The 25000-nt window shown below is 35.6% G+C and overlaps 1 protein-coding gene and 1 long non-coding RNA gene across 4 annotated transcripts in view; one reads left to right on the forward strand and one right to left on the reverse strand.

Annotated features, from left to right (window-relative positions):
- LOC129756386 (uncharacterized) overlaps positions 1-10774 on the forward strand; it is a 43859-nt gene extending 33085 nt beyond the window's left edge. Inside the window, exon 2 of the long non-coding RNA XR_008739453.1 lies at positions 10487-10774. This is a non-coding gene — a long non-coding RNA (uncharacterized LOC129756386). The remainder of the gene's footprint in view (positions 1-10486) is intronic.
- Positions 1-25000, reverse strand: part of LOC129756378 (neogenin) — a 502299-nt gene that overhangs the window by 407826 nt on the left and 69473 nt on the right. The gene's annotated exons all lie outside the window — the stretch shown is intronic.

A 25000-nucleotide genomic window follows, 5' to 3' on the forward strand; every position in this document is an offset into this window, starting at 1 on the left:
TTATTTCCTTCATGATGATTGTGAGTTAGTAAAATTGTAACTTAGAATGAGATACATACACGGAAAAAAGGTTTAGTATTTCCAACAATAATCCACTTATATTAAATCATATATCTGATTAATTCTCGGCTAACTATAATTGTTAAAATTTCAACATTACATATAATAGACAATCTGATTGATTTCGTACAGTCAACAATGTATTATACTATAGTTGTATGATTAATTTAGTGCATTCAACTATAAATATAATAGATTCAACTATAATGCGCGATTGATGTTATACATTCAACAATAATTATAGTAGGATTATATGATTGATTTAATTATAAATATGATAGATTCACCTATAATAATATAATTGATTTAATTATAAATATGATAGATTCAATTTTATTTCTATGATTGATTCACTGAGGTCAACTATAAATATTGTACATTTAATTTGTGTTTATATTGGAAGTTATCATATCTGAAGCACTTTTTCGGAATAATTTTATGGCTACGTTCTATTTTTTAAAATTTATTATTTCAGCATTTTGCATTAAGATCGTTTTAGCCGCCATGATGCTAGAAAACCTGACCGGAAATCCCGATTTCCATGTCCTGGTTCTTCCGCAGTTATACTTTTTGGATCTTGATGCATGGTTGCCCAGGAAATTTTGCGTCTTAACTAATCGGTCCCGGAAGATGTCCGTGCTTCTGCACCCGGCGAAGATTGACCTTGTGGGGGGAAAATGTATTCAATATCATGACATAAATCTATCATACGCTGACTTACCGTAATGTTTCCTGTGGGATCCTGCCAGGATCGTGTAAAAGATCGTCGAGACCAACGTCGATTTCCCGGGCAGCCAGAGTAGGTGTACTTCCCCCCCCCCCTTCTACAAGACCGCTGCCACGAACGTGTAGAGGAAAATGTTTCCCCATCACCGGAGAGAGCCCTAAAAATAGCGAACAGGGAACACGTATTGGGTCCCACACTTACTTTTTTTTCTTCTTTATTTTAAGAGACTTTCAAATACTTTTTTTTTATTTTGCTGATGAACACTATAGTATTCAAGTAACACACAATCTATCATAACAATACAGTTTTATTTACTATATTTATGGTTCAATACCTAGAATCAATCATACATTTGTAGTTGAATCTATTATATTTAAAATTGAATCAATTATACCACTACAGTTGAATCTATCACATTTACAGTTGAATCAATTATATCACTACAGTTGAATCTATCATAGTTGAATCAATTATACCACTACAGTTGAATCTAATATATTTATAGTTGAAAGCCTAAAATCAATCATACAATTGTAATTGAATCTAGCATATTGACATGTGAATCAATCATACCACTACAGTTGAATCTATCATAATTACAGTTGAATCAATTATACCACTACAGTTGAATTTATTATATTTATATTTGAATGCCTATAATCAATCATACAATTGTAATTGAATCTACCATATCTACAGTTGAATCAATTAAACCATTACAATTGAATCAATTATACAATTACAATTGAATCTATTATATTCATCAGCAGTTTGTAGTTGAATCTATTGTATTTATAGTTGAATGCATAAAATAAATCATACAGTTGAATGCATTATATTAAGCTTGCCAGATTGCCCGGATTTATCCGGGTTTGCCCGGATATTTGATGCAAAATTTCGAGAAAGTTCAGTCCGGCCCGGTTGCCCGGATATCGTGAAAAAAGTCCGGATATTGCCCGGATTTTTCTCACAATTTTCACAAAGAAACCAAAAAATCAAAGTTTTTGAGTAAGTTTCAGCTAAATCGATTAACGGTATGGAAATTTTTAACGGTTGTTTCAAATAATTTCGCTGATTCACTTTTATAAACCTTTAAATATTTAAGTGTTCCAAAATGTTTTTGGGAGTCTGCAATTACATTAATAAAATATTAATTTCATTTTTTTTGCATTTTTTCTTTGCTTTTATATATAATAACACCTAAATTTTGCTCGGTTTTTGCCCGGTTTTTGGATTTCAAAAACGGAAATCCATGCCCGGATTTTGCCAGGATTTTTTTGAAAAAATGCCCGGAATTGCTAGGCCCGGATGGGAGTGGAAAAAATTCTGGCAACCTTACATTATATTGATAGTTGATTGCGTAAGGACAATTAGAAGTTTGTAGTTGAATCTATTATATAAGTAGTTGAATGCGAAAAAATCAACTGCATTTCGATTATTGGTATAACAAGCTGAAATAATTGAAACAACTGTCGTCATTTTTCTCCGTGTATAGGTGGAAATCAGAATCACAACTCAAGATCTCAAATAAAACAATATCATAACTTCAAATCAAGTTTTATTACAAAATTGCTATGTAGTGAAAATCGGAAATTTTGGTGGTGGTTCGGCAACCTTGCCAATCAACGACGATGTCATAAAAATTCAGCATACACCTCGGCAACTGCACCCATAGAAGAGGTTGCAAAAATCCAATGCCTTTTTAGCAAATCTCTGTGCCGATAATGCTCTGAAATGTGCACTGTGCCGAAGACGGTATGTTTGAAAAACCGTAACTGGCATAAGGACTCGACTCCCAACCAAAATGATGACCACTACATTCAAGCGAAACAAGAAAAACATTTTATGGGATTTCCTTCCTATTGGATAATTCATCCCGGAAACAAGAAAATAAAAATTAAAACCACAGCGCTGTAGTGAGAATCGAACTCACATCACCAATTGTATCGTCTTGCCAGTCCGACATTCTAACCAGTGTACTATTCGAGCTTCATGTAGGACGAGGTATATTTGTCATAGGCTTTCTGTTACCGATCAATCACAAAAAACGTACAACAGCGGCTTCCCGGCGTTTGGCCTCCTTTCAATGCATTCCTTTGCCTTAAGATGGAAACGGGAAAGGGAACGGGAGTGAAGGAACGGGAAACCCATTGAATGAGAACTGTGCTTTGCTTACTGCCTGCTATTACATACACACGCTACATATACACAGCTGCTAAAGCCGGGCAGCTTGGCCGGTGTTGTTTGCCTGTGAATTGAAGGAATGTTTTTGTTGTTGCTTTTGCTACATACACACGCACAGCTTAGCCGTGTTTGCCGGTTGATTGAATTAGAAGGATGTTTTTGTTGTTGCTTTTGCTACATTCACACGCACAGTGCTCGGTTCGCTTGCTGCCTGGTGTTGGCCGGTATTTATTTCCATCCTTCTTCGGCTTGTGATGCGATGGGGAGGGACGCGAAAACGTTTTTATTTTGTTTCATTCAGACATACGCAATTCGGTTGCGCTGGGAGGTTAATGCCGGTGGGCGCAAATCGAATCAGTGCCGGTCGCGTTATCTTCTTGTACCAATGATGCTATGAAATTGACTACACGCCATTGGCACAAAGGCTGAATTTTGGGTGTGGTAGCACATTCTTTAATTAAAATGAAAATCTAAATCGATATCAGAGCCAAAGTAGGAAATGCCAAATTTATTGCTCAAAATTTCAATGTTTATTCTAATTTCTTATCTTTGGAATCAAAAAATGATTTGACATTTTTTTTAATTGGAATTTGAAATTCAGAATACAATTCCGAGGAAGAATGACCTTAACGGGTTAAACTCCTATCAAAAAGACAATTACAATTCCGAGGAAGAATGACCTTAACGGGTTAAACTCCTATCAAAAAGAAAAAAAGGAAAAAAAAGAATACAATTCTAATCAGATCAGATATTAAAAAAAGAAAACTTAGACTTGATATGAAGACCTGTTTCAGCTGGTGAATAAAAAGTTGAAACTATGAATTAAACATAGATATAAAGCTTCTACTACATGAACTAAGAATCTGTTGAGAAAAACAAATCAAAAATTGTTTCTTTATTGCAAAATTTAGAATAGAATTAAATATAAACATAAAAATATTCATGTCACGTAAACACTCAATAAAACTCGGAATGTATTGCATTGTAACGAGAATTCAGGATTTTAACTTGAATAGAGGGTAATTTAAAAATAAAATGCTCAGATTCAAAAATATCAACATTGAAAGTTGAAAAATTTAAATCGAATTTCAAATCTCTGACTGCAAATTATAGTAGCTTTTCCAAATATCGTTATCACCTAAGTTTAAGTGTGAACTTAAAAATTGTATTGTGAAATGTGGAGAAAGATTTAAGAAATAACTACGTAGCTTGATCCGCTGTGAAATCAAACAATTATTTGACACAATATACGAAGAGAAAATGTTGTGTTATTCATAGTAAGTAAGCATTTCAGGTTGCAGGGTTTATCTGTACTTGCCCGGGTTTTCAAGTAAAAAATTAGAAAGAAGTTTTTTTTTTATTTTTTCATGAATTTCGGTGAAAAATGCATTTTCGCAGGTTTGCTATCAGGTTTTGGATCAAGAAAAAATGGGAATTGAATCTACAGATGTGTCAAGTTTATCTAAAGAAAAACATTCATGTTTACCCCGAATATTTGGCCCGAATATTTACGTGCTTCGAAAAATAAGGAATGCTTACACTAGGGGCCTCCCCAAATTTCTATAAGTGTAAAATTTCTGAGCTATAATTTCAGGGGGGGAGGGGCTATGCTCTTTTATTCAATGTTTAAATACAGATTTTAAATTTTAATTTCCAATTCTAGTTTTCTGGTGTGATATAAATTATGTTATTTTTTCTTCCTCGGAGGGCCCCCTGAGTCGGGGGACCCAGGCAATTGCCTCCATTGTCCCTCCCCTTCTTAATCCGGCCTTGGTAGTTAGTGAAGTGTTACTTATCATGAGAAATACTCATCCGTATTCGGAGGCTTTGCTTTGGGATCTCTGCGATATATAAATGGATAGATTAATTTTAACACTAGAGTATTTTAGAACTGGACTTCTCCTTCCGAAATTATACTAAATTTTGTCACTTATTTACTAATTGCGTTAAGCGACTCTTTATTACAGTTTTAAGATTGCAAAGGCAATGCTCTTAAAAAATGAAATTAAAAAAAAAACTGGTGTTTTTTCAGTACTTGTCTGGTCAAGACTAGTTCGCTTTTCGGCTTTTTTTCGCAGAACAAAGCCGGACTCATAAGGGTTGTTCCCAAGGCTATGCAAAGGGGGGAGGGGGGTGGGAGTGAGAATTTTAGGGGTTTAACCCCCCCCCCCATTGAGATTTTTTCCAAGTGAAATTTTCAACGTAGTAACGGGGAAATTACTTATTCTTAAAAGGTGTTAAATAAGTGTTTACAAGCAAGTCAGATATTGTGCTCGCCTTTGGCGGAAATTAGACTTAAATTACTTACGCTTGAGACATTTCATTTAACGACATTACATAAACTAATTTTTAATTGTCAATTTTGATTTACAATTCTATCAACCTTTTGTATTGAAACTTCAAACATGACATCAAAAAATCCAACAAACCGTCTTGAATTTTTATTAAAAAGTGTAACTAAATAAGTTCAGAGTTTGAAACCAACCATTTTAACTTGAAAATTAATTCATCGAATACAAATTTTATACATCAAAAAGTTGGAAGCCATGTATCAGGTGTTTACCACTCATGATGGTCGTTAGAATTGGCAAAACAAAATCTAAAACCTAGTTTGCTCTACTTTATTACTACAATTTTTGATTTACAAAATATCGTGCTGATATGAAATATTCTTCAAGAAACCAAGTTCAGTCTCAATTTCAATCAAGTCTAACCACCTTCAAAAACGTATTGATAAATTTTACAAGGCCACAAATTTTACATCCTTCCTAGGGGAAAAGAACTTAAAAACCAATTTTGACTAATTTGGGTGTCCAGTATCCAAATGTGCAATTTTTCTATTAGCTTTTGTTTTTTTAGATAACTTTTGAAATTATTCCAAAATCATTTAACAAATTTATGCATTTTTTAGACAACATTTTGAAACAAAAACATAATGTTTAAGAATAAAGGTTTTAAATCAATTACCAACTTTCCCCAAACCTTACACTAATCTTGAGTTCTGCGAAAAAGTTTTAAAGGTTTTCAATTTGCTTACTGTTCCTTATTTTAAAAGAAGTTTTATTTTTAAAGCAAAAATCTAATCGTTTTGCAGGTTTGAACAAATTTGGTTAATTAGATTGAAATTTTTTAATACTTCATTCAGTAATGTCAGAAACACTTGTAATGGTACTATTCAAATTTAAAAAAACTGTCAAATTTAACTTTTGAAGCTCGTGCATCATCATTTTTAAAATATTGTTCCTTAATTTAATAAAATTGATATATAATATGATGTACAAAAAAAAAAATTCAGAATCAAATATTTTCTTTAACGTAAATTTGTTATTTCATCAGTTATCAATGGTTGATTTCACTTGAAACTGATTAATGTTAAAACTTTAAACTCCAAATTACCAAAACTAAATCATAGGCACCAAAATGCTGTCCCCTTGAGTTATCAACGATATTATATTAATTAGTTTTTAAAGGGGTTAGACGAGTTTATCGAGAATAATAAACCATGTAAAATGTTAAAACACTTATCATTTTCGTCTTTATTTTTTATTTTAAATTTCAAATAAATTTCTCCAATTTTTAACTCCAACATTTATTATTTTATGAAATCATTTTTATAGGTTTGGTCTTGTTTTTTTTTTAAATTCTGCATTTTTTTTGTTCTGAATACATAATCTAGTCATAGAAACTAAATTTTTAATGCGAGAAACATTGTTTCCACCTTCTGTCCTTTCTAGGACCAAAATATCTCGACAAAATATTGAGAGCTTGAAATTTTAACCTTTAAAACCATCGAGTGAAAATTTATAATATTTTCATAATTTTAATTAAATAAAATCATGTTTTTGAATCGATCGTGATTTTTAAATAATCTTTAGAAAGTTCGAAAAATGATTCGAAGTAGCAACTTAAAAGTTAAATTTGACTATGCGCAATGTTAACTAATTTTGTACTATCTTCGTGCTATCAAATTTTTAACAAAATTCGGAATTCATTGCTTTTATTTGTTTTTTATCAGTTTCTTGTTGATAATTGAAGGATAATTTCCCATTTCCTGATCTGTACTTTGTCATACTTTGTATAATTAAACATGTTGAGTTTAAAAATTAAGTTACTATTTTGAACTGCAAAAATGAACTATTTTAGCCTTTTCTTTTCATAACTGGAAAAATTTTCATATTCAATTTTCAATTCAATTTCAATTCAAATTCAATTTTCAGCTTATTAATAAATTCTTCTAAATTGAAAATTGATTTTTTTTCCTAAACAAGAATTCACATTTAATTTTTTGTTTTCAAATTAAAGATACTGCAGCGGATTTTTCAAATCAATCCTCCAATGGAAAATGAAGAAAAGAAATGTTAATTAGGAATAAAAAATAACAATAATTATTGTATTCCTTACAATTTTAAATCATAGTTTATTTTTAACTTGATCTGACATTTATTTCAGATTTCAGATATTTTATAAATCTGGTGTTTTATGTTATGCATTATATTTCTGTGCCTTAATTCTTATGTTCGAAGCTTTATTCGAAACTTTCGTTCGCATTCTTTTTCAGGTGTTTATGCAATATTGATTTGAAACTTGAAAACTAAACTGCTTAGAATTTATTTTCAAGCAATTATATAGTTCAGAATAAACAGCATAATTTTTAATAATTTATCAATGACCTACTGGAAAGGGCATTGATTTGAAACATTCATTCTGATTTTTTCTTTAATTTTGATTTATTTTATCAGTAAAGTTTACAATTTTTTGAGTTTGTGTGATAATCGTAAGTAAAAAAATTGCGCTATAAATCATTTTCCTTATTTAGTGTGTATTTTTGGTATAGAGAATATGTTTGGCTAAAAAATCAAGCAATAGATGTACCAATTTAAACATTTTTAGATGACGTAAAAAATTTTACCCAGTATGACGGGTTGGCTTAATTATGTCACCTACAAACTCTAGCTTTCTTTTTTTATCCTATACGAACACTATTGCTGTAAAAATATTTTTCGGAAAATCGCCATATTTTTCAAAAGAAATATTTTTGGAATTCAGATACCAGTTTGGGCTAAAATGCATCAAAAAGCAAATAAAATATTCACCTTTCAAATCTCGTTTCCATGTGCTGAAATTTGATTGTTTTGCATCACGCTTTTGTTAATTTCAAAATTCCATCCACCCAAACATTATTTTTAATGATTTGAGCTAGTAGAATTTTTTGTTATTATTTTTTACCCCTAAATTTATGCAGCACTCTTATGGTTTTATTTAAAAACATTTTTGACAGAAAAAAAATTAGAATGTAATTCGAACAAAACCAAAAATTTCTGAAGTTGCTTCTTTATGCGTTATGACCTCACAAATATATAAAAACTATAAATTTTCGAATGTTTTCAATTGATTTTTCATTAAAACAAAGTTTTTTGCTACTTACCCCTTTTTCTTAGTAGGATAAAATCGCATGTTTTGATAAATCTAAAAATAACTGGTAAAACCAATATTTTTTTGACTACGCCTATTTGATGTCCCTGTCATACATCGGCTATACACGGTCTTACAACATTTTTTGAAAAATTATGGATTTAAACCTTATTTTTGATCTTATACACCGAAAGCAAATTCAATAATTATCATTACACTGCCTGTTCTTGCCTGCTTAACACTAAACATACCGACACTTTGTATATACCTATTCATACCGCGAGCGGTCAAATGACGGCAAACACCGTTTTCGCTAAAACTCCCTTGTTTCTCAACCGATTCCTACCAAATTTATAGTTTTGAAAAGCTTATAATTTGACTCAAATATGTTTATCATATTTTTGCCAAGCATTGCACCGCCAATGCAGTTATACTACTAGAACCGGTATAAAATAAGCTTTCTTTTGCATATAGTTTTATTGCCTAAACCTTACGTTAACGTACTCAAAATCCAGTGCAAAGCTGAGCTTAGATGTAGGAATTGTCTTAGAAAATCCAAATTGATAAAAAGTTCGAAAAACAACTACCTTTGAAAAGTCGTCAAAAATTATGTACTTCGTATTTCAAAAATCTAAAGATGCCAAAATGTGACAAATTACGTCTACTTTTCAATTCACTTTTTCAAAATTTTCTACTGTAACAGGAACAGCTTTGGCGGTTAATTGATTGAAAAGTACGGGTTTTACACAACTTTTTTACATTTTTTGTGGCCATGATCTTAGAAAATTTTTAAAAAAAATTTCCATATGTGCAACATATAGCTTCTAACTTCAGCTTTCTCAGGCACTAAGTGAAATTTTTTTCTAGCACTTAATAACTGATTTACAACCTTTTTCCTGAAGCATGTTTTTTCATAAAATTTTTCTTGTACTGTAAATAACTTTAAAGTTATTGATTGTAGCTGAAAATTGTCTGAGAAACATATTTGAGTCAAATTATAAGCTTTTCAAAACTATAAATTTGGTAGAAATCGGTTGAAAAACAAGGGAGTTTTAGCGAAAACGGTGTTTGCCGTCTTTTGACCGCTCGCGGTATGAATAGGTATACCACATACGTTATTCGAAAACCGTAACACTTAAAAAAATTTTAAAAACGCAAAAATACTTGCATTTCCAAAACAAAAATAGTCCTGTCGTTAAATTTGCGAAAAAACAATTATATAAGGCGTAATCATCGTTCAAAGTTCAAAAACCGTCATTTGACCGCCTCCGGTACGTTTAGTGTTAAAGTAATCATTGTTATAATCCATCCGCAGAATGGAAAACATTTCCAGTCAATTAACGAGTTATCCATCATCCCAATTTCTCTTAAAGTTATCTCACAGAGTAATTTATAAAACCAAAACAAAAAAAGATACGAAGAACATCAACACAAATCTCCAAAAACACAAACATTGGCAAGCCGTGTTGTTGACTTTCAAAACATTTCCTCCTCTTCCCGGTTTACAGAATCCGCCATGCTGGACTATGAATAAATTTGAATTTCTATAAATATAAATTTACGGCTCATTCCCGGATTCTCGAGTGGCATCGGCCCTGGTGGCGGCTTATGGTGAAAAGTGTCTCCATCGGGATTTGTGCGACAATTTTCTCCAGCCTTCTGCTCATCTTCAGCACCAGGCAGCGATTTCGTAGCGCGGCAAATGAAAAGCCGGGAAATTCCCTGCCGTTCTGGTTTTGGTTCTGGTGTCGTCGTTGTCGTCGTCGGCTCGAGATGAAATTGATACCTAAGGGTGCGGTTATAAATTAATCACCCGTCACTCAGGTGCCTCGAAATTGGGTCCAATCTGTGTCAGGAATTTTGTTTTGAAAGATTGCGTTGGCGCTTCTGAATGATAGCGTGATGGAAGTTCAAATATCTGGTGTTAAAATTGAAAATTGGTTTTATCAATGAAGGATGTAGAAGTTGATAAGTTGAAGAATTATCTGCGATCGAAATCGATTGACTTCTTATTTGATTAAGCATCAACGGTTTAATGTAGTTAGTGCTCAACCTTAAAAAACCTTAAAAAAAATCTAATTAATTTTCTCTCTTTCTTTTCAGGTATGAACGTCGAGCATCTCAACGAGAGTACGGCATTGAAAAAGTCCTACACATCAAAATCTTCTGGAAAAAGTTTTCATTGGAGAAAAGTAAAAAGTTGAACAAATAGAGTTTTATTCAAAAAACAAATAAATTGTTACTTTCACAAATTGAATCCAGAATTCAAGGCTTTGATTCGAGATATTCAATGATCAGCTGTTGTTAGGAATTTTTTATATTTTTTCGAAGTAGTAAAGTTGTTCAGGAAGGAAAAGTAAAAGTAATAAAAAATATTCGTTATCAGTTTGACGATTAAATTTTTTTCAAGGTTTTGAGGCGACCGTCCAACGACCGAGAACGATTTACTTTGCCTTCTTCAAAAGCCGAATATTCGTTTTATCTTTTTGAACTCATTTTCTATGTAAACTTATTTCGATATCCTTTGATAAATAAATCTTTAATCTGCAAATCTATAATTTTCCCTGCGAAAAAATTTGGATTTCAAGTTGATTTTCATATTTTGTATGCCAAGACGGCGAAAAATTATCAACCTATGAGCTCATTAAGAAATCTTTCATTATAAATGTATTCAATAAAAGTACATAATACTCTTGTTATTGGAAAGAAAAACATTTTGAGATTTATTTAAATAATCTGGTTTTCCTAAGCTCCTTCATTTTAAGGTTAGTGCAAGGTTAACACAACGATATTTTAACGTTCCTGATTTGCAACTTATCGTTCGAAAAAGCAAATATTTGTGAGAATTCTGATACATTTTTCGGAATAGTGAACCGGAAATATCGTGTTGTTTTTATCAACTCTGAGGTTCATTTTTCAATTCGAATTTCGGTCGAAGAATTTTATTTCTAAATATAAATTCAGTTCTGGAATAAAATTGTGTTTCTATCAGCACGGAAGTTCATTTTTCATTTTGAATTTCGATTTCATTTTGATTTAAATTTAGTTCTGAATTAAAATTATAATTTATGATTCTGAGGTCTGGCGCTTTTGAAACTCTACTTTCATTGATTTGTGCTTGAATTTCAAGTTCATATCCAAGATTTCAAACTTATTTAAAGCTGGAATAAATGAAATTCAGCATTTTGTATGAAATAGTATGAAATTTTCATCAGAAAATGTATGAATACAGTGAAAAATTGTTTTTCATTTCTTGATGGACACAGTATTTCCATTTTTTAGAAAATATTTTAAAAATATGTTATAAATCATGAAATGAAGGATCAATTTTTAATAGCATAAGGCAACAAAATTCTCATTTTGCGAGAAGAAAATGGATTTAACTGGTTTGGGCGTGTTGAATTCTTACATGCATTTAGTTTCCTTCTCCCAGGGGTCATTTCTGAAATTCAACATTTGAAAATAGGAAATTCGAAAGAAATCGATCGGGAAAGACAAATGTTATAGAAGAGAAGTTTATGTTCATGCATTTTCATAACCAAAAATTTAAAATTAAAAAAAAACTACAGGATCGTTGCGCAAATCCTTCTTGTAATTCGATCGGGCCAGAATTATGTATGTAACTACATATCTGTTAAACTTAAGATTAATTTCCGCCTGCAGCACAGTGCACTGCAGTGGATTAAACAAGTGAATTAAACAAGCAAATATCAATGCTCATTTCCTTATTATTATTCCGATATTGATTCTGAGACGACAAATGAAGCTTGTTTAAATGCGATAAAATCCGACTTAAACCAAAAAAGTTGAAAAAGTTTTTTTTTAAGAGTTCTACTCCTAGTCCTAGTTCGAGATGAATCTAGTCCTGGTCCTAGTCCTAGCCCTGGTTCTAGTCCTAATTCTTCCTAGTTAAAGTGTAAGTCCTAGTTTTATTCCTAGTCCTAGTCTTAGTCCTAGTCCTAGTCCTAGTCCTAGTCCTGGTCCTAGTCATATTGAGTCCTAATCCTAGTCTTAATCCTAGTCCTAGTGCTAGTCCTAGTCATAAGTCCTAGTCCTATTGAGTGCAGATCCTGATCCTAGTTCTGGCCCTAGTCCTAGTCCTAGTCTTGATCGTGGTCCTAGTTATAGCCCTATTCCTAGTCCTAGTCTTGTTTTGCCCTGGTTTTAGTCCTATTCCTAGTCTTTTTTTGTCATGGTTCTTGTCCTAGTCCTAGTCATACTCATAGTGCTAGTCTTAGTCATACTTCTAGTGCTAGTCCTAGTTCTGGTCCTAGTCCTGCTCCTAGTCCTGGTCCCAGTCCTAGTCCTAGTACTAGTCTTGGTCCCAGTCCCAGTCCTAGACCTAGTTCCAGTCCCAGTCCTAGTATTAGTCCTAATCATACACCTAGTCTTTTTTTTATTTTCCTGGTTAAAGTCCTAGTCCTAGTTCTAGCCCTAGTCTCAGTCTAGTTCTTGTCCTTGACCTGGATCTAGTCCTTGTCCTACTCCTTGTACAGATTTGGGTCCTTGTTCTAGTTGTAGTCCTAGTCCTGGTGCCAGTTCTAGACCTAATATTTTTTTTGTGGCCGAAAACAAATTTGTTTGACAGTCAAGAAATCGCACAGTTTTGATCAAAAGAATACCACTGAGCCATGAAATTAGAAACACCCCGGTTTTAAAAATACCTTCCGAATGTTAATTGAACCTTCAACGAAAATAAACCACTTCAAACGAATGTCATCAAAAGACAAGGTGGCAAAGTTCTTGAAAACAGTAAACAGCACGTATTCGATAGCTCTTTGAGCTCGGCGTTACATTGGAGAAAAGGTTCAGCAAACAGCGTTTCATATGTGTTAGTCCTAGTTCTAGTCCTAATCATAGTCTTAGTCTTTCTCCTTGGTCCTAGTACTGGTCCTTGTCCTGGATCTAGTCCTAGTCCTATTCCTTGTACAGATTCTGGTCCTAGTTCTAGTCCTAGTCTGAAACTAGGCCTTCGACTAGCTCCGGACTCCAGCCAATCTCAGGGTCGGCTCGTCGTAGCTAGGAAATCACTCACTCACCTGTTCGATTTTGATTCCTCCCACCCCAGTTACTACCCGTATTTTAGGTATTTCGGTGCACGCAAGTAAAAGTCTAACACACAAAATTAAAGGGCAATTCAAATTGTTATATTTAAGAAATTTAAGAGAAACTGAATAAGGAAGAAAATTCTAATTTATTTACAAAAAACCCCAGTTATGACTCACTGCTTTTCTGCTTGCTGCTGCGGGTACCCGTCGATGCTGCCGGACACTTCGGTGCTGGATCTCGCTGCCGTAGTACCACGTGGACTCCGTCGGCCGGGTCGGCCGGTATTTTCCCGTAGTTGCGGACGCCCTGGTGCGTCGCGCAGGTTCTGGTTTGCCTCAGGCCTCAAAGTGGTGATAGATGTGGCCTCGGAATACTACCGGCGGCTGTAGGATGGGTTGTCGAGAGAAGTTCTCTGTTCTTTTCTGCACCGTGTGTTGTTGTACGGTCAGAGAAAGTCGTTTGCCGTATGGTAACGAACGGCGTATCCGGGGAGCCGTATGTTGACGGACGGCCGTGTCCTGCGCCGTATGTTAACGGACGGCGGTTCGACCCTCTTGGGACGCACTTAGCACTTTTTTCCACGGTGCTGATATGTGAATATTTTCACTCGCTTTACTAAACTGCCAAGATCTTCTATATAGGTGAAGCTTGGCTAACGGAAGTAAGTTGGCGGTTTATACGATACGCGCACAACTGTCGAACGACACTTTTCGGATTCGCGTACCCAAGGTCTAAGAGTCCACGTGGTACCACGGCAGCGAGATCCAGCACCGAAGTGTCCGGCAGCATCGACGGGTACCCGCAGCAGCAAGCAGAAAAGCAGTGAGTCATAACTGGGGTTTTTTGTAAATAAATTAGAATTTTCTTCCTTATTCAGTTTCTCTTAAATTTCTTAAATATAACAATTTGAATTGCTCTTTAATTTTGTGTGTTAGACTTTTACTTGCGTGCACCGAAATACCTAAAATACGGGTAGTAACTGGGGTGGGAGGAATCAAAATCGAACAGGTGAGTGAGTGATTTCCTACCTACGACGAGCCGACCCTGAGATTGGCTGGAGTCCGGAGCTAGTCGAAGGCCTAGTTTCAATTGGGCCCCACGTTGGGCGCCAATTGAAACTAGGCCTTCGGCTAGCTCCGGACTCCAGCCAATCTCAGGGTCGGCTCGTCGTAACTAGAAGAACACTCACCTACCTGTTCGATGTCGTTACCTCCCACCCAGTTATAACCCGTATTTAAGGCTTTTCGGTGCACGCAATAAAGAACCAAAAAACTTTAAGGGACAATTAAAATTAATTATATTGAGCAAAAAGCAAGAAAACTTTAATAAAACAACTCTAATTTATTATAAAGAAAAACCCTTTTTTGACTCACTGCTTATCTCTGCTGCTGCTGCTGCTGGACACCTCGTTGCCCCGGGTATCGCTGCCGTGGTACCACGTGGGATCGCTGTCCGTGAACTTGGCCCAGTTCACCAACGATCGGTGATGTCGTTTGGCTCTCTTCCTGCCTCCGGCTTTATGGCGGAAGTTGCCTTGACCTCGTCTTGTTATCCGGTAACTGTTGTAGCTACCCAAGAACCGCAGTTCTCGATATTTTCCCGAGCCGTAGGTTGTCGTACGGCCGGGAATGTCCTGCCGTATGGTTACGGACGGCTGTCCAATCTTCTTGGAGTCGCGGGCACTTAAATCTGTTTGCACAGTGCCTTACACTCAACAAACTGAGCACTTAAACCAAGGTCCCAAAACGGAAACGACACTTGGTTGATGGAAACGGTTGTTGGCGGGATAAAAAGCGCGCACAACGATTGGACGACACTTCGGACGCGAACTCCAAGGTATCAACCCAGCTAACATAAAATCGTAATAGAAATGATAATCCAAATCGAATATTAAGACATTTTCAATAACCATCGTAAACTAGCTGGTATTGAGTGATTTTCTATCATTCATTTAAGAGAAGCTTTGCCCAAAAAAAGTTGAATCGGATAGCAGTTTAGTCAATTCGTAAATATGTCTACAAAAAGTTGAGAATACGCTAATTCGACATTTACGATTTGAGTAAACTGATTTACGATAAATGGGCGGTCCTTCAATTGACACTCTATTCGTTCTCTCCCATTCTCCCTTTGACCGGTTCGTGAACAGAAAATCTCACATATAGAGCTATGGCGCGAATCATTTCAACTGATGAGTTGGCATAGTGGTAAGATACCGGACAGACATCTCGGAGGCTGGAGTTCAAATCTCGGTCCAGGAATTTTTTTTTTCGTTTTACTCAAATTACTTCAAATCGTATATTCTGCATTTTGTGGGGAAATCGAATCGTTAAAATCTTTGTCATTGTAGATATATCGCCTCCACTTTTATAGCTATATGCTATTTTGGTAAGTTTAATACAATCTTTTCATCTGGTATATTCGTTTGATTAATTCTGTTGTTCCTGCGATATACCCTCTTAAATGTTTGCTGGGAAAGAGGCCGGCCAATGGGTGCGTAGGCCTTATATAATCTCCGCCCGAATTGGAGATCGGCAAAGCCGATGTATCTGATTGGGCCACGTCATCTGAGGCGATGTAGCCATCTCGCTCTTTTGTTGTGACATGTGTCAGGAAGTTCGATGTTCGAGCAGTTGAGTCATCCTGAATTGCTACACGGAAAAAAATCTGCTGTTCCCCTATTTTTTCAAACAAATCAACTCAAATGCCCAACTAAACAATATATTTAATGAAATTTATATAATCCAAAACTTTAATGCGTGAATATGTACATTTACCTACATTTTATTTTATTCGGGACAAAACTGACACCGAAAGGCATAAAATGCAGGTTGTAACCGAGTAGGAGGTTACAAGTCCTAGTCCTAGTCCTGGTGCTAGTCCTGGTCCCAGTCCTAGTCCTAGTTCTAGTATTAGTCCTAGTCCTAGTCATAGTCTCAGTCCTACTCCTTGGTCCTAATTCTGCCTGGATCTAGTCATAGTCCTACTCCTTGTACAGAACCTGGTTTTAGTTCTGGTCCTACTCCTTGTACAGATTCTGGTCCTTGTCCTGGATCTAGTCCTAGTCTTACTACTTGTACAGATCCTGGTTCTAGTTCTGGTCCTTGTCTTATTTATTTATTTATTTATTTATTTATTCTGATCAACAGATCACATATAGATCCAAATGATGACTTAAAATTAAAATTAAATTAAAACAAAACACTTAGGTCTAGCTACGGGCTCCTCAGCGCACTTAGAACTTTTCTTCGGAAAACATCCCTCGAAACGTCGAAGTCAAAATGCTCGGAAAAGCGGTTGAACGACTTCATTGCACCGATGAGGGCGCTGTTTGCTCCATAATTGTTCATTCGAATGGGAACATACAATTGAAGATCCTGATTTCTGAGACCACGGGGTCGCACACTTAGTGGAATAGCTTCCAGTAAAGTGGGACAGTCGATTCGCGATGTTAAGATATCAGCAACGAAAGATGCACGGGTTACATGTCTACGGGCTTGAAGAGTGTCAATGTCTATAAGGCGGCATCGATTTTCGTAGCTTGGTAAGCGGAAAGGGTCTTGCCAGTTCAGATGCCTAAGGGCGAATCGTAAAAAGCGCCGCTGGATAGCCTCGAGACGTTCAGCGCCGTTCTGGTAGTAGGGGCACCAGACGACAGATGCGTATTCAAGAATGGAACGAACAATGCTGCAATATAGGCTTTTCAGGCAATACACGTCCTTGAAGTCCTTCGCCACTCTTAAAATGAAACCAAGACTTCTGGATGCTTTGTTGACTACGTAGTTTGTATGTGTCTTGAATTCCAGTCGCTTATCGAGGATGACGCCCAGATCGTTAATATGGTCCACGCGTGCGATGGGCTGTTCTCCCAGGTAGTATTCCGCAATCAAAGGCTGCCGCTTACGAGAAAAACTGATAACTGCGCATTTGTTACGATTCAATGGCAAGCAATTGATGTCGCACCAATTAGCGAAGAGGTTGAACTGATTTTGCAGAAAATTAATATCGCCGTAGTCGTTTACGGTGTAAAACAGTTTGAGGTCATCAGCATAGCAAAGTTTTGGGCTGTCAAGGAGTGAAAGCACGTCGTTAAAATACATTAGGAAAATAATCGGTCCTAAATGGCTTCCTTGTGGCACACCGGAGGAGGCAGAAAACTGCTTGGAAAAGGTATCACCAGTCCGAACAGTCAGTTTGCGCCCAGTCAAATAACTGTCTTGGATCAAGTCCTAGTCTTACTCCTTGTACAGATTCTGGTCCTAGTTCTAGTCCTAGTCTTAGTCCTAGTCCTGGTCCTAGTCCTGGTACCCCTAGTTCTTGTCCTAATCCTAGCCCTAGTCCTAGTCTTAGTCTAGCAAACAGGCCTGCCGTACTTTGAAATGCAATCCGTAAAAAAAAATTAAAACCTGGGTTGAGAAGTCTACTTTCTCGATGATTTCGAGTAATTTTGTAACTGAAGTGTTTTTTCCAGTTCTACAAAACTCCAGGAGTTTGACGATATTTCAAAGAACTTTTAAGCCAAAGTGCATCTTAAAATTTTTTATATCAAATCGTATTGCAGTCTTCAACAAGTTTGTAGATAAAATGAAAACTTCCATATTCAAATCTTTTAAACTAAGTTTTATGATGTCAGAAATAAATGTATTTTTTTCAATTATATTTTCTAAAATTGTAGAATTAAATTTTTTCAAATCTTTTATTGAATAAAGGCTAGAAAAAAAGATTAAAAATCCGAATTTAGGTTGTTATGTAGGTTTGTTAGTTTATCAGCTACCAGCTTTCTGTTTTTTTTTGTTAGTTTATCAGCTATCAGTTTTCTGTTTTTTTTTGTATATTATCTTATTGTTTTCCTAGTATGACGGCAAGTTATGATATTCAAAGTAGATAGGATGATAGATGGAAAGTCAAAGAAATAGAAGAAATAGAAAAATTGGTGGAACCATCTTTAACCGACTGTATTATTATTTCTAATTTTTTTTTGTGGTGTTCTAAGTGGTCCCTACCATCCCCAGGATGGCGTTGACATTTTTCAAGAAAACTATAAGCTCAATTTTGAATTTTGGGGAGTGTTGGAAAGGCTTTGGGGCGGCGGTGAGGTTTTGGCGTTTCACATCCCAAATTGGAAAAATTACAAACAATCTGTTGTATGAGTTTTTGGAGATTTTCCACAGAATAAAGGTTTATGTCGGTTATTACTTTACATCCTCATTAATTTTTTTCCGAGCATGCCAAATTGAGCAATGATAAACTTTGATTTTTGTGTGTTCGAAAACGAATACTTTAGAGTTATATTTAGTGAAATTGATTAGAAATTATTTTTTTAACCATCGAACTAAATTTGACGTGCTTCAAAGAACGATTAAAGTTTCAAGTGATTTTAACCTATTTTCATCCTAATTTTGTTCAAATATTGGATAAATTTTGCCCAGATTTGTCCGGATATTGCTCAGATTTGTCCGGAATTTGATATCAAATGCTGGATTTGGCCAGGTTTAAAAAAAAAAGAAATCCCGGACACGTGCAGGAAAAATTCTGGAATGCTTAGTCCAAAGGATTAGGAAAACGACAACAACTCGACAAATATGTTAAATATTTGCAACCGAAAAGCACTGAAATTAAGCTCTTGAGCACACGTTGTTATGAGAATTTTGAAAAATAATTCAATTTTTTGTTAAAGATTAAGTTAGATTAAGAAGAACTAAAGTTGTATGTTAGCATAAAACAAAACTTCTGTGATTTTTTAGCGAAAAGAATATTGGGTTTTAGTGGGTTAACATAAAATAATTGTTACACTGTAAAACGAAGGATAAGGAAGTTAGACGTGGCTAGACTTTCAGTAGAAGGCCTACGCTTTTGAAGCGATTATTGGAAATCTAGTCACTCCAATTTATATCACGACAATTTAAAAAACTTCTTTTATTTGATAAACATTCCCACGAAATAAAAATTTTTGAAAATTCAAAGGCAAACCTAGGACTAGGAAAAGTTCTAAATTTTAAAAGAAGCTCAAGCATTTTTGTGTTTTTCAACGGTTTTTTCCCGCATGAACACACTCGTTTTTGAAAATTTCAAATAGAATCACGTCGATCCGATGTCCTATCAATACATTGGATGGTTGACCTGAGGTTGACAATTCTAGTAATTAAATACCTTAGAAGGTTTTCGCAGCTCAAGGTTAAATAATTTTTAATTTACAATCTAACATCAAAGAGATTCGAAAAGCACAACAGGAAAATGCTCGGGAAAGAATTCTCAAGTACGTTTGATTGAATCCTTCCACTTTCATCACGGACAGCAGCGAAGCATTTAATTTAATCATCTCATTCGACGCTCGGGTAGGCGTCATAGGAAATTCTCTTGCCTCAACAAGCTCCCCAGGAATGCTGTTCACGGAAATTCCAACCCGAAAATGACAATGAATGTCGGCCCGTGGAGGCTTGTCTCGGCGCAAAACACTGTTCTCCTCGAGGAAAACTTTGCCCGAATCTTTGTTTCCCGGAACATTCTCTGAAGTGCCACTCCACCAGCAGTCGTTGAGATTATATACCTACTCTAGTCTCAGATAATTAGCATATTACACATTCTCCTCGAAAGAAAGTGAAAAGCGAAGCCCAAAAAAGGACGAGAGATCCTTTCTCTCGTTTGGCCGGAAGCAACAGAGGTCTTCTTCTTTTCTCTCGAGGAGGTAAATCTTAGCAACAAACCAGAGAAGGGAGGGCCATTTTGGGTGGAAAAAACCTTTTCGGAAAGTAGCATTTCATCATCTTCTAACGGCATCGTCTGTTTTGGAAGGCTGCAAGGAAGTTTTTGTGCAGGAATTTCTACTCCGACTAAGTATGTGTTTATAAATTCTCGAAGCACCTGCCCTTCTCGAGAGGGAACTGGAAAACTTGGCCCTTCCTATTTCTTTCTTCCCCTAGGAGAAAGGTGTATGTATCATTCGGCAACAATAACTTTTCATTATGCAAATTTCTATTAGGAATGCAAAGTATTTCTGTCTGGTTTGCTGGAGCTAACTTTTCGCTATAAAATATCAAAAGAAAATGAAATTATAAGTGGAAAGGTTGAAAAGTCCCAATTTTCCAAGTCAACAAATACATAAAAGGCACGAGTGTACTGCAGCCTTGAAGCAACTGTCTTTTCCTCGCTAAAGACACACATTAACTCCTTCTCAGAGTTTCAGCGAAAAGTGGAAAATTGAAAGCGAATTCTAACTACTGCAAACCAACAAACCAACCAACAAACAGCAAGTCAGCTGAAACAAGTTGCTGATGGGTAGGACGTTCGTTTTTGGAATCTGGCATTTCACTTCCAGACCACTTACGCGCACGTGTTTTCCAGCCCCTTCCGGTTGAGTTCTCTTCGCCGCGTTGAAGCCAGAAGTAGGTGGCACCGATGATAAATGTTCCGTTAATGCATTTATTGCGAAGATGGCACCATATTCGGTGGGGATAAGTTTATGGGACATAGCGTTTCAACGGGAAGACTTCTTCTAGTTCGTTAAATTGGAAATATTATTTAAAAACGGCAAATAATTTAATTTAAAACATTGTTGGTCTACAACTTTTTCTCATTACTTTTTTGAAATGTCAATTAAAAATATCAATCATTACTTGACCAAAATCGATCCAGGTATGTTGAAGCACATGTGTATCATCAAAGGGGAGAAAAGGAAATTTGAAAAATAGAAATTTTAATGTTGATGCCAAAAACCTTCGAAATCTGGTTTCATCCAGACTAAATTTTTTTTTATTTATTGTATTATGTATTTATTGTTCACGGTCTCCGACAACTTAATATCATTCAGACTGATTTCTTAATCTAAATATGTTCCTTCCATAATTAATTGTTCTTAGAGGCTCAAAATTCCATAGAGAGCGAAATGGGACATGATACGGTATCATTTCGACGAGGTTAGCACTGTCTATGTTTCCGGATATAATGTCGAATATAAACAGACGACGAAGAAGTATAATTCGTGAGCCGATCGGTTCGGTGTTCAGGATCCCACATCGGTCATGTTGAGATGGAAGTCTCTGAGGTTGAGGATTTTAAATCAACTTAAAAGTTTAAAAAATTACCAAAGGGAGACCGACGGAAATTCGAAAAATAGAATTTTAGTTTTGATGCCAAATAACTTAGGATTCCATAAAACTTGCTGTTATCTCGAAAAACCCCGACTTTCAGACAAAAAAAACTGAACGTTTTTCGGATAACTGACTAAGTCTCAGAAAGTCGAACAAACTGTCTATTATTTTTGCCGATTATTATTTTCACTCCGAAATGTGCTTATTTCTACCGATGAAACTGCCTGAACATTGTCAACTTCAACGCTGCATATTATGGTGTTACGAATTTCAACTTTTCTCGAATTTCAAAAAACCTGAAGCTGAAAAGTTTCCTTGTCGGTTAAAATGAACTACGTTTTTTTTTGCAGATTTTTTTAAATGTGATTTAGTTACCCGGGTTTTGATTTGAAATTTTGTTTGAGAAAACTCAAAAATTTGTTCGGAGAATGTTACTTTTTTTTTTGTTTTTCTTGAATATTTTGCTCTCATGCAATGCAAATGAAATTCAGAGCTACAGCTTACTGGAAAACTCTCTGGCTATTACTTTGCCGAAGACAGCAAAGCGATTGAAGTATGGAGAAAATAGTTTTAACGCCTCAGCAAAGGATTGTTTTTGTTTATAAAAAAACTAGCTACACTTACAGATTTTCCGTCAAATTTTCAGAATTATTATTTTAACAAGAAAGTTATTGATTTAAGAGTTTTAAAATGTTCTGATGACAGTTCCTACATAAGTTCATTTGCAAAAAAAAAATAGGACTAGCGGAAATTGAGGATCACCAGATGCAATGGTTTCGCCAAAAATAAACTATTTTGGCGTTGTTCCATGCAAAATTTTAAATCAAATCCAGGGTACTGCTAAAACTCGTTTCCAAAATATGCAAAAATTCTGTCTTTGGTCTCGATCAAAAAGAAAAACTTTTAAGACCACAGGTTTTTTTTTTTTCGAAATTCGAGAACAGTTGCAATTCGACATAACCTACTGCTCATGAAATACAAAAAAATCTTGTTTGACTAATGATTCTACAGCGTCCTGATAACAAAAAAAATGAGACTGACTCTAAAATCATAGTTAAATGCAGTATAAGAGTAGTGATTTTCCCTCGTAAAGTTTCACTAAAACCCAAAATATATCCACGAAAATTTCTCCATCTTCTTTCACAAAAATGTGATTTCTTAATAAACAGTCTTTCCACTGATCTTGGCTTATTGCCTTGCAGGTGATGTTCGAGAGCCTGAATTTGGGTGCCCCAACTGTTAATATCCGATTGATCCAACTACAAATAACAACTTGCAAGATAGGTACTTAATTTTTTTTGACCAACTACAAATAGGGTTAGTTGCAAGGTGACCGTCATAAACTATCGGAAACTGGGAAATTTGACAATAGATTTCTCGGGAATATATAATTTCCATGTATGTTCGGGAGTAATACCCTTTCTGCAAATATTCCTTCAATATTTATGCACCTAAGGACAAAGTTGCCGAAAAAAATCTGTGTTTTAGATAACATAAATTTTCGAATTCTGTGATTTTTGCTTAAAATTCTGTGGCAATATTCTGTGATTTTCAGTTGAATTTTCTTACAATAATAAGTTATGCTAAACAACACAAAATGTGGAGGAATGGAACCTAAGAATTAATTTTAATACGGTTTAACTTATTATGGGCACGAGTCTAAGGGATAGCATGTTGTTAATGAATATATAGACTCAAAGATTTTACTAGTAAAACTTTCTTAACTGATAAATCTTATTCTTGTTATCACAATGAACAAGTGTATCTCCATTTGTGTTAAATATTGATATTATTATTATTATTATTATTATTAAGTTTTATTCATCGAACATTTTGTTTTAATGAATTATCTATACTAAGGATCTATACAAAACAATTAGATAACACGAAACAATGAAGACTGGCGTACTCGGTTGATGAATCGGCTAGATGGCTCCACCAATTGATGTAGATGCTCAGCAATGGTTCATTATGGCCATAAGATGTTCGGTGGGTTCGATTCGATAGCAAAGAGTGATGACGTAAAGTCCTCGAAGGAGCATTAAAGTTGATCATTCCTAGCAGGTTTGGCGACTGAATTTCTCCATTCAGTATTTTTGCGATGAATGATGCCTGTTGAGTTTTTCGGCGGCGTTCCAATGTTTCTAATCCCAGAAGCAGGCACCGGTCGGAATATGCGGGAAGGTTTTCAGGATTACGCCAGGGTAGATGTCGTAGAGCGAATCTAACAAAACGCTTTTGTACACGCTCGATTCGCAAAATCCAACATAACTGATAGGGAGCCCAAACAATTGCAGCATGTTCTGTAACTGACCGGACAAGTGCACAGTAGAGTGACTTCAAGCACAATGGGTCTCTGAACTCTCGTGCTACTTTGGAGATGATGCCAAGCTGACGATTCGCCTTTCTTGTAACTGAAGTTCGTTGACTATCGAACGTAAGCTGAGCATCGAGGATAACTCCAAGGTCGTCAACTTCAATTACCCTGTCAAGGCGCTGGTTATCGATGTTATAATCATATAAAATTGGCGTTTTCTTTCTATGGAATGTTATAACGGAGCACTTGGAGACGCTGACTGATAGCTTATTAATTCTACACCATTCACCAAAGTGATCTAGTAAAGATTGAAGGTGTGCACAATCGACAGTGGATTCAGCTGGAACGAATAGTTTCAGATCATCAGCATATCCTATTTTGGTTCCAATTTCCAAGCTAAGGATCAAGTCGTTGAAAAACAGAACAAACAGTAAAGGTCCCAAGTTGCTCCCTTGTGGCACGCCAGATCGGTTAGTAAATGGAAATGATATGCTATCACCAAATTTAATCCTAATACACCGCTCAGTGAGGAATGATTTCAACCAAGAGATCATGTTGTCATGAATACCGAGCTTAGCTAGCTTAGCGAGTAAGATTCCGTGATCAATCGTATCGAATGCCGCTTTGATATCGGTGTATATAGCATCGACCTGTTTTTTTCTTTCCATTTGGTTCAGACAAAACGAAGTGTACTCTAAAAGATTGGTACTCACCGATCTGCCAGGCATAAACCCATGGTGTTCAGCGGCAATATAATGTGAGGAAGCGCGTAAGAGAGCTTGACTTACAACAATTTCGAAAAGCTTGGATCCTGCCGATAAACTCGTAATGCCTCGATATTGCTTCACATTTCGTCGTTCGCCATTTTTGAAGACAGGAAACATGAAGGAATTTTTCCAATAGTCCGGGAATTTACGTTGTTGAAATGATCGGTTATAGATTTGGGCTAGCGGCAATGCAACGAGAGAGCTTCGATGCATCGACTGTAAATAACAGCCAGAATTCCATTAGGTCCAGGAGCAAAAGAGCTTTTCAGTTTCCTTGCGGCATTTTCGATGAGCCTTTGATCTATCTCGAAGGTGTTGAAATCTATAGAATCCGCCGGGACGTGAAACGTGGCATCAGAGCACTCAGTTTCGGAAGAGGCAGTGTCCAGGAAGACCGCCC

Source organism: Uranotaenia lowii, chromosome 3 (genome assembly GCF_029784155.1).
Source record: "Uranotaenia lowii strain MFRU-FL chromosome 3, ASM2978415v1, whole genome shotgun sequence".
Taxonomy (NCBI): domain Eukaryota; kingdom Metazoa; phylum Arthropoda; class Insecta; order Diptera; family Culicidae; genus Uranotaenia; species Uranotaenia lowii.